Source organism: Acipenser ruthenus, chromosome 1, assembly GCF_902713425.1.
Source record: "Acipenser ruthenus chromosome 1, fAciRut3.2 maternal haplotype, whole genome shotgun sequence".
Lineage (NCBI taxonomy): Eukaryota > Metazoa > Chordata > Actinopteri > Acipenseriformes > Acipenseridae > Acipenser > Acipenser ruthenus.
In genome coordinates, this window is record NC_081189.1 from 55,340,760 (window position 1) to 55,352,102 (window position 11,343).

Here is an 11,343-nt window from a genome sequence, read left to right on the forward strand (position 1 = left end):
CCATGTTCTTGCTCTCAACCAGCTTAGCTTTACATTTCTGAATGTGGACATGTTCATAAAGTTAGAAAAACCAAGTGTATATCATTTCTATGACTTGGTTAAGGTTGCAAGAATGGAATTACCTAGGTAGCAGCAAGGTTGCATGTAATTGCAACCTTGCTGTAAGTTAGCAGAAAGGTTGCAAAGATTCTGGTTTATATGTTAGCAGGAAGATTTTTATAAAATATTTTTAGTAGAGATTTAAATAAAAGTATGTTGTGTAAACAAATGTTCTATTTTTGCCCCATAAAATATGATGGTAATTGGGGGAATGGAGCCATAATTTGTATGCAACATTACCAGCATTGCAAATTATGCGCAAGTGTAGCAAGTTTTGTTGATCTCCTAGTGATAATTATGTAATTGAGCAAAAAAAAAAAAAAAAAAAAAAATTGTTTCAGACTTCAATGTATACTATATAGGCCTACTACTGATAGATATACAAAATAACCAGGGATTTACCAAATCAACAAAGGCTACAACTGCATCCAAAATAAAAAAAAATAACAGAGCTCACATAGAGCATTAAACTAAATAAAACAGTTCTACACTCGCCATTCATCCATGAACAACTATCCAAATGCTGGTGTTCACCTAATTGTGTGTGATATATTTTGTATGACTGCGGTCTCTCACGGCTAAGGCTATCTGCTTTCCTTTTCCCGTCATCCCTAATGACACCTAGCATATAAAAAAAGATTAGTAACTATCTTAATTGTCAAAGCCCCCCCCCCCCCATTCTATAAATTGATTATAGTTTTATGAATGTCTAATACCACCGTTTGTATAATCTAAACAAACTATTTCTATATTTTACACATTTACAAAACTAATTAAAATCAGCTGTCATATAGGCTACTGAAATAAATAATGCCATATCTATTGGAACTGCATAGCGTTCAATCCATCCATCCATTATCATAACCGCTTAATACTTTAGAGGGTCTCATAGCGTTCAATATACTGAAAATTCACATTAATCCATGGAACTTTTTTATTTTTTAATGTCAGAAAAAAAAAAAACATCTATAAATGCTCTCATTCACAGCACAGTATACCTTCTCCTGCGTACCTGTCATGTTCGATCTTTCTACTCTTCATTCCATTTTTTTCGGGCTGACCATCAAGCATAATTAAAATCAATTACAGAAATACACCTGACACATACAGTATATGATATTCGGTCTAGTCACAGCAAAATATCTAATTTATCCAAAGCAATAAGGATAGGCTACATACAATAGTAAGTTGTAAATAAATACATAAATAAAAAGAGAGGTATTTTGATACAAACTTTTTCTTGACTGAAAAGCATACCTATATGACACCTGAAAGCGCGGGCTCATATAGGTACCCCTTGTCTCGTGCCACTATATTCACATAATCTCGTGCCTACCTGGTCGCCTTAGTGAAGCCTCGAATATTTTCAACCAACGACATTTCAAAATGACTACTTTTTTTTTTAATGCATCCGTTTGGTGTATCCCCCTGCTTTTCATTTTCTGTAACAGAGTTCTCATGACCCATATGTATGTATGTTCTGCATTTTTGTTTTTTATTTTCCATATTATAGCATAGGTGCCTGTCAAGGAAGTAAAGTAGTGCACACATAAATGTTTAGAACAAAAAAGTCAGCCCATCTGGATTTGTTAGTTTCTTAGACCATAACCCGACAATAGAAAATGCTGATTGATTTGAATGCTAGTTTATTTGGTTCTAATTCACTTTTCTACTTGGTTTTATAGGAATTCGATCTGCCAAAAAAGTGGATTTAAAATTACAGCACAAAACTTAGCAAAGCAATTATTTGCACAGAATGACACACAAGACCTTCCAGCTGCACCAAATAGCCAGTTCACCCCCTTCTGCTATACAGCATGTTCCTTATAGTATTAATTTTAAAAAAAAATCCCACCTCCCCTACTCCCTCACAATTGATTACTCAACTGATCACTTTTCCACACAGCAACACCCCACCCCTAATAATAGTTTTTGTTCACGTCCTAATTATAAAGTTCCCTCAACTTTTAATTACCAAAATAACCCCTTAGAATCCCCTAACTTTTTTACATAAAATGTAATTATTAATTAGTAATTCTTCCCACTACCTCCAATTTTGAATTGCAACCACAATGATCACAGAAATATCATTTATCATTGATTTACTGTGTCAATTATTTGATTTTACTCCCCACCCCACAAAAAAATATTTTCTGTTGTAAAGCTCAACATCTTGCCCTTCTTGCAAGTCACCATTGCAGAAACATGTTTTGTGGGTAAAATAAATGCCAAGCTCATTTGCACTGGTACTAAATCAAGAAGACTTGTTACCACTGTACTTGTATGACAGCCCTTTAAAGTATTTTACATGTATTTAAAAGCATATTAATAAGATAGAATCACTTCCAGCAGTACATAATATATACTGGATTTTGTACTAACCAACAAAGATTGCCATTTTTAAAATATTGCAAAGCTCTCTGTCACATGCCATTTTCATGCATTGTGTTGCCATTTTATCTTACCTGTGAGATTACATTATAAAAATGTATTAACCTCATGTGTGCTCTGACAGGTCTCCTGAGTAATTTCTTTTACTATTGGGGATCAACTGGTATATATTGCTTCATCACTACCAGACAGGAAGATATCCTAACTTTAGACTGTAAGAATTGATCATACATGTACTCATGTAAGATGGGAAGTTTGAGCCATACCAAACACACTTTTTAGTTTTACTCTGGAACTTGAAATGCACAATGTGTTACAAATCTTTGATAAAATCTCACAGTCAACGTACATTACAAAAGAAACAAAGTATGAAAATGATATGGGTGAAAAGAAATCCATATATTACATAAAATAGACCTCTAAAGAATTAGTCTTTGATTTCAGCAAATTAATTTACATCTGTGTTTAATTAATATTAGGAATCGCTTCAACTAGTAAAGAAAGTGAAGGCGCAACTTGGTACAAGCCAACAAGAGGCATGGTCATTGACAAGTGTAACTGAGTTTATTTTCATAAATGGCATAGGCCTACATTTAAAATTCAGGATTAAAATATTGATAATATGGTGTAATGTTTGTAAAACTATTTTAGATTTGTTTGTTTTTTCCTTGTATCTATTCTAAAAAATGATTCCTTTGGGTGAACATATGCCTTCCCATTACCAGTATTTTGTAGAAGGATCTATTCTTGCTGTACCAACTTCCTGGCTAAAAGTTACCTTAGGGAAACTTAAAAGAGAAGAAAGCTACGTGTCAGTTGAAATTGCTATGTGATGCTTTCATGCAGCCAGATGACTGCTCTTTCCATGGAGGAATATCAGTGCTCCAGGAGAAATACAAAGATGTTTTGTTACTCTACAGTGTAAGTGTTTCTGACAGACAAAAGTCAGATTTGTTCACAGTCTACATGAAGATTTATTGGGATATGTTTGGCAGTGTCAGTGCATCAATGTCAATGAAAGACCTTGGTATACTCTTTCATTAAGATAACCCTACAACCCAAACTCTGCAGGACTTAGACTGAGGAAACATGTAAGCCATACCAATAACTAAAGTTGCATTGACTGCTATTCTTCAAACATGATCTTACATTACTCTAGGTTCTTACACATATTTATCTTACTTGATATTGGTCAGCACCTTTGTGAAGACTCAAGCATTCCAGTGCACAGAATATTTTTTGTTTTGTTTACACATATACTGCACCAATATCGGTAAGAAATTCCTTTTTTATAGTGTATGCTTCGAACAACCTAAGGCTATGTGGATCCGAAATAAACAGATGCTTCAAAAAGATGGTAACCTATCGCCGTGCTGCAACAAATATTCAAAGACAGAATCAGAAGGATGCTGAAACATCTTAACGTATGGTAGGAGGAGCCACTTTGAGGTTACTGAGATTTAGGTACTCCGAGATGCATACACTGTATACTGAGATACTTGCACTATACTGAGATCGGTAATCAGTCACATGAGTTGTAGTATTTAGAAGCTTGACTGAATCAATGCGTGCTACCAATCTCTGTATACAGTGTATGAATATTAGTGGGTGAATTTTAACAAACTGGGCTGAGTGGATCAGAAATTAACAAATGCTTCAATGAAAGATAGCTAACACCTTACTGAAACAAATTTTCAAAATCAGAAACTTGGATGACAGAAGGAGCCTGCCCTTATTGAAGTTTATCATAGTTGTGTTTTTGCATTTTTACCATGGTTTTAATTTAACTTTACCTATGGTTTCAACATGCTTTCACTGTTCTTTATTGTACTGTACCATGGGAATACCAGAATATTCCATAATAGATGTTTCTAAGAAATGGTTAACTACAGTCCTGTATATTAAAAGATCACTGAACTCATGTTAAAACAGTAGGAAACCATGTTAAAAGTAAGGTAAAGCCAAAGTAAAAGACTACGATAAATTCACCATGGTAAACTTGAATAAGGGTGGTCTTGTTTAAGACATAATTCACCCACTTATTTATTTAATAAATATATATATATATATATATATATATATATATATATATATATATACATATACACACACACATATATATACACACACACATATACAGACGTGCTCAAATTTGTTGATACCCCTCCACAAAAAACAAAGAATGCATAATTTTCTCTGAAATAACTTGAAACTGACAAAAGTAATTGGCATCCACCATTGTTTATTCCATATTTAATAGAAAATCAGACTTTGCTTTTGATTTTTTATTCAACATAATATTGTAAATAAGAAAACAAATGAAAATGTAATATTTTGTTGCACAACCTTTAGAGGCAATCACTGCAATCAAACGTTTTCTGTAGCTCTCAATGAGACTTCTGCACCTGTAAACAGGTAGTTTGGCCCACTCTTCCTGAGCAAACTGCTCCAGCTGTCTCAGGTTTGATGGGTGCCTTCTCCAGACTGCAAGTTTCAGATCTTTCCATAGATGTTCGATAGGATTCAGATCAGGACTCATAGAAGGCCACTTCAGAATAGTCCAATGTTTTGTTCTTATCCATTCTTGGGTGCTTTTAGCTGTGTGTTTTGGGTCATTATCCTGTTGGAGGACCCATGACCTGCGACTGAGACAGAGCTTTCTGACACTGGGCAGTACGTTTCGCTTCAGAATGCCTTGATAGTCTTGAGATTTCATTGTGCCCTGCACAGATTCAAGGCACCCTGTGCCAGGCGCAGCAAAGCAGCCCCAAAACATAACCAAGCCTCCTCCATGTTTCACTGTAGGTATGGTGTGCTTTTCTTTGAATGCTTCATTTTTTCGTTTGTGAACATAGAGCTGATGTGACTTGCCAAAAAGCTCCAGTTTTGACTCATCTGTCCAAAGGACATTCTCCCTAAAGGATTGTGGCTTGTCAATATGCATTTTAGCAAATTCCAGTCTGGCTTTTTTATGTTTTTCTTTCAAAAGTGGAGTCCTCCTGGGTCTTCTTCCATGGAGCCCACTTTCGCTCAAAAAGCGACGGATGATGCGATCACAAACTGACGTACCTTCACCTTGGGAGTTCAGCTTGTATCTCTTTGGCAGTTATCCTTGGTTCTTTTTCTACCATTCGCACTATCCTTCTGTTCAATCTGGAGTCGATTTTCCTCTTGCGGCCGCGCCCAGGGAGGTTGGCTACAGTTCCATGGACCTTAAACTTCTTAATAATATTTGCAACTGTTGTCACAGGAACATCAAGCTGCTTGGAGATGGTCTTGTAGCCTTTACTTTTACCATGCTTGTCTATTATTTTCTTTCTGATCTCCTCAGACAACTCTCGCCTTTGCTTTCTCTGGTCCATGTTCAGTGTGGTGCACACAATGATACCAAACAGCACAGTGACGGCTTTTCTCCATTTAAATAGGCTGAATGACTGATTACAAGATTGGAGACATGTGTGATACTAATTAAAGAAACTAATTAGTTTGAAATATCACTATAATCCAATTATTTATTATCTTTTCTAAGGGGTACCAACAAATGTGTCCAGGCCATTTTAGAATATCTTTGTAGAATAAGCAATAATTCATCTCTTTTCACAGCTTCTTTGCTTTATTCTATGACATACCAAAGGCATGCAAGTATACATGATAAAATGGCTTTTAATTTCATTTCATCACTTTTCAGGAGGAATGAAGCATTATTTCAATGAGCTGTAAGGGTACCAACAAATTTGAGCACGTCTGTGTGTGTGTGTGTGTGTGTGTATATATATATACACACACAAACAGTGAGAAATATACGCTCTGTACTGAGATGTATACACTTTACAGGTGTTCATAAAGTCCTTGTACAACTTTAATGCTAAATAACTTTGGATGTACGTAAGATACAAAAGCAAACTAAACGGCATATGAAATCATCATTCACAAGGTTTTAACACATTTTCTAGGCTTCAACCTAAACATCATCTTACATGATAAATCATTCAACACAATTTTAGAATGAGTTGAATTTAGTTGCCAAAATGAAAAAACATTATCGCAACATTAACAAAACTTTGTGAATTATACTTATATGCTAGTTTCCTTCTGTCATGTATTCATCCAAAGTTATAGAAATTTTGAAGTTGCACAAGGACTTTATGTATTCAATATATATATGGATGTTATGAGCATCAACAATTTACTCAAAGCCTCCACTGAGCTTGTATTCAGTATAGAGTGTGTAAAGTATTCTCAGTATAGAGTGTGTTTCAATGTATGAGCTTGTAATCTCAGTACAGTATGTACAGTATTTCAGTGTATCGTGTATCTCGGTTCAGTGAGCTTGTAATTTTAGTACAGCGTATGTGTTTCAGTAGCCTTCATCTCAGTATAATGTATTCTCAAAATAGAGATAGTATGTTTTAGTATATAGTGTATATATTAGTAGCGTATGAGCTTGTTATCTCCGTTAAGTGTTGTTTATCTCGGTTTGCATAATCTTGTAATCTTAGTATGTGTGTTTCAGTATATACAGTAAAGTGTATGTTCATTTATGATCTACAGAAATTAAATAAAAGAAATACATTGCAGATCTTTTTGTGGTGTTTCTTTTTTTTTTTTTTTTTAAGATAGCCATATAATTAATAAATAAAGCAGAACAAACGTTTCCTGCAATATTACTGCAACCTACCAGTTTTTGCAACCTTTTCGCAACTGATTGCAAGAGAAAGGTTGCAGCAACCAAATTTGCATGATAAATTGTGAGTTTGCTGCAATGTTGCTGCAACCTACCAGTTTTTGCAACCATTTTGCAACTAGTTGCAAGAGAAAGGTTGCAGCAACCTAATTTGCATGGTAAATTGTGAATTTGCTGCAACCTGTTACGGGAGGGTTGCAGCAATATTGCTAGTATATGCCAACAGCAGGTTGCGGCAGGCTTATTTTTTTGGTAAGGGATTGACATACTAAAATCTCTGAGCCGAGTTGCTTAGTAACCGATTTAGAAACTGAAACCGCCGCACAAAACTCTAAACAGTTGTTTTTATATTACCGAATTTATATATTACATTATATTGCACATTGTGCTTATAAAGACCCTGTGCTTGCACTGTTTTTTTTTTGTTTTTTTGTTTTTTTTTTGAAAAAACTAAAACTAAATACAATTTACTAGTAGTACACCGGTAGTGTTTAAAGAAAAACCCTATAAACCCTGATTTTATACATGGATACGAAAATATCTGTACCTCCAAATAATTACACCCCAGGGAATTACGCAATTACTCGCCCGCGTAATTTTACGCATAAAACGTATGATCAAGCATTGCCGCATAACCCTTAAGACCGTTATAAATGGCGGATCACGCTGAGAGCGAAGGGAGTATTGATCGATTTTGCCAGAAAACGCCACGATACAAGTCACACATTGCAAATAAAACAGGACAGGTTTTTGAAGATGGCGGAAAACTCTTTTGCAAAACGTGCAACGTTGTTCTGGACCAGAGAATTTACCATTGCAAATCACAGAAGCATTTAAAGAAAAGCTTCATCGCAGGGAAAATCGCACATGCAGCGTACACTTTCAACGTGTTTCAACACAACGGGAGCGCTTGGATGTTGTCGTGACTGGGTCTTAACTTGTGCCGCTGCAAACATACCGTTATCTAAAACAGACCACCCTTTCGTACGCCAATTTCTTCTCATACTATGAGAATTACCCAATATAACTGCACATATTTTTTTTTGTTACATTGCACAGTACTTTTGTTTAATATATATATATTTTTGCACTTGTGAGCATCTAATTCACAGCAGGGTAATTTTGCTGAAAAGTCCTTATTTAACAACTGCATTTAGTTTTAAAAAATTTACAACTGATGGGTCACTTTTTTTGTGCAAGGAATGATAAAGCCAAATGTGCTGTGTGCTATATAAATAAAAAATACCTGTACATATTTCTAAACAAGGTTACAATAGTGTTATATTTAATTCAATTTATAAACAAATACAAAGGATTTAATGTTAAATAATTTTGTATTTGTCCTTGCATAATTTTGTTTTCTCCTGTGCATAATTCCCTGGGGTGTAAATAATAGTTGATCTCTGTTTATCACGAGATGGGATGGGACGGGATTTTTTTGACAGGACAGGATGGGCCAGGATTGGAAATGATTACTTTCATGGGATGGGATGGGACAGGAACATTCTTGACAGGACAGGCTGGGACAGGACTGAAGTTTCATTCCCGTGTCACTCTCTACATTACAATACCTGAAATATGTCCCTCTGCATTCGGAAATGTGATTTGAATTCAAATTCAAAATCGGTGTAACGGGGCACAATCTCCTTGACGAAATTCTCAACAGCAGCATTGCTGGTTGCTGGTCCAGCACACCCTCTCTTAGGGCTGGTGGTAAATATGTTCGATGTTATCATTTATCGTTGAGATAGCTGAATTTAGTAAATCAATATATAGACTATAATCTCTTGACATTTCGTCCAAAATAACATCGCAACTTGCTAATAAAGAATTATTAATCGCCATTTTTAAAAGTCGCACAGCGCTCTAGTGTAGCAGAGCGTTAATCGTTTAAACTCAGCTCAGTGTGCTTTCTGAGCGGCTCACTTACCGGGGGTAGGGGGTTATGTGGTTCATGTAAACGTTTACAAGGCACTGGCGCGTCAACAAGTAAATACTTTCGTTTGACTAACAAATGGCACAGCAAGACAACACCACACAGTTACATTAAAATAGCCTGCAATTAACTGTTAAATGAAGAAAATTGTGTCTAAAGCTTACATATCCGACCGAAAACAATTATATACAATGAAATATAATGTAAATGCATATATATATATATATATATATATATATATATATAGAGCTGTCTGTCATTTCCTTTTGTGACTGCTATTTTGGCGTTTTGTGTGTGTTCATAATTACCTACCTATAAAACAATTATTTGAATGCGTTTTTGATCAAGGTGAAGCATTACAAATTTCTTCCAATTCGTAAGTATTGGAAGAAAAATAAATATACGTGTTAAATCAGTGTAGTTTAATTGTGTTTCAATGATAAACGCCAAAACGTGAGTGTATCTGTTCCTGTGGGTGTTTAATTATTAAACATTTGGTTTTAAAGTGATACAGTACACCTTACCATACAAAAAGCTTATTTTAAACTAAAATAAATAAATACAGTAAGATTGAAAAATCCTGCCTGTCACACAATACTACAAAAAAATAGGGAGGCAGAAAAAAAGCAGGTCTTGGGGTCCAAAACCACCAGCAGCAGAAGAATCGTATTGTTCTATTCTGAGTGACACACTTCATATCTTCTTAACGTTTCATCCCAAAGCTGTTTTTCCCCACCAGCCAACAAAAAAGAAAACCGTAGCCCGCCGTAATTTATTCTAATACTTAACTGTTACACACTGCCAACGCATGTACCTGGATTAATAGGGATTTGCTGAGAATAAATCGTGTATGCATTAATTTAAAATCATTAGCCATAGCATTATATAGAGACGCGTTAGTAATTATATGTAAGAAATGCAACCAGGAAAAAAAATAAATAAATACTTGTCTTTTCATAACTCGGAGGAAGAACTGCAGCAACCTTAACAAAAACACTGATGAAACATCATAAGGCCCCAAATCCTCCCTATTTAGCTTTACCACGAATTAATGTAGCAAACTATATTTCCCCGTAACATAATAATAAATAAACAATAATAATAATAAAAAAAATGATTAAAAAATAAGTCTGCCGCACACACGCCCCTTTGCACCGCAAGTCGCTAATCCGTGCTGGTACATTTTGATCAAATACAACACCCAAAATGTGAGTTAAATAAATACAAACTACAGCCAACGACATGCAAATGCGTCGCTGTTTATTGGAAACTATTTCCGGGCTACTTATTAATATCTGTTCTTACCTTTGTGGGTTATAAACAAGACCGTGGATTCTGTCTATTACAGAGTTGTTTTCTCTGTTTTTCTCAGCTCTGCTGTTTTGAAAGCTTCCCCTCTTCTTTCCTCTACTCGCAGGATCGCTCCGCCTCCCTGTCCGCTCACTGGGTGCGGCAGCGCTAAAAGCTGCAATTCAATAGCAACGTGCCTTATTGGATAGCAGTCTCGAAGTACAAAGCATGCCAGCAAGGGAGATGTTGGTTGGGTTTGGCATGGTTTATAATCTTTGTGAAGGGTGGTTAAGGGCGGCGGGGGGGGGGTGTCTTGGCTGTGTTGGATTTAGACCATGCATAACAGATAGAGGGGTTTGTCTGTGTGATAACAACAACAGGAAAAAACCGCTGTCATTTCTTTGTGTGTTCCTTATGTAAACAACGACATGTTATGTTTTGTTTTATACAGACTGTAAAATGTAGTCAATTGTGGATTATTTTATTTTTTTCACTTTCATCTCAAGGAGAGACTTTTGAGGTTTGGAAACTAGTGGCAATAGTTCATCTGAAAAACATTATCAAATCTTCAAATCTAGTATCAATATTACCTTGATTAAACAGTGCAAATCTTCCATAAAATAAAGATTGAGATTTGTAGCATTAACATGTTTAATAATGTAGTTTTGTGACATTAGAGATGCATTAATAAACAAAGCTGCACCATTATAATTCAAGATAATAGGACTATTATCTTGAATTATAATGCCAAAACCCCAGTCATTGTGGTTTACTGTAGATATGATTTTATTGAGCCCCCTTAAAACATGTTGTGTACACATAATGTACCTATTAAACCAAGCACTTAAATGGTAAATCTGAAAAAGTTAACAAGGCATTTGACTGTCTACAGTGCTTTTAGTTGTAATGAAATACATAGGGAGGTGTCTATACTAGTAGTGAT

The 11,343-nt window shown here is 35.3% G+C and overlaps 1 protein-coding gene across 11 annotated transcripts in view; it reads right to left on the reverse strand.

Annotated features, from left to right (window-relative positions):
* LOC117420406 (alpha-adducin-like) overlaps nt 1–10,643 on the reverse strand; it is a 78,180-nt gene extending 67,537 nt beyond the window's left edge. For 6 of the 11 annotated variants that reach the window (XM_034033844.3, XM_034033843.3, XM_059026235.1 and 3 more), the window contains exon 1: nt 10,416–10,642. The gene's annotated coding sequence lies outside the window, so the exon portion shown is untranslated. Of the gene's footprint in view, nt 1–10,415 lie in introns of all 11 variants that reach the window. The other 5 variants (XM_034033841.3, XM_059026231.1, XM_059026249.1 and 2 more) reach the window with 1 other exon arrangement.
* Nucleotides 10,644–11,343: the final 700 nt, after the last annotated feature.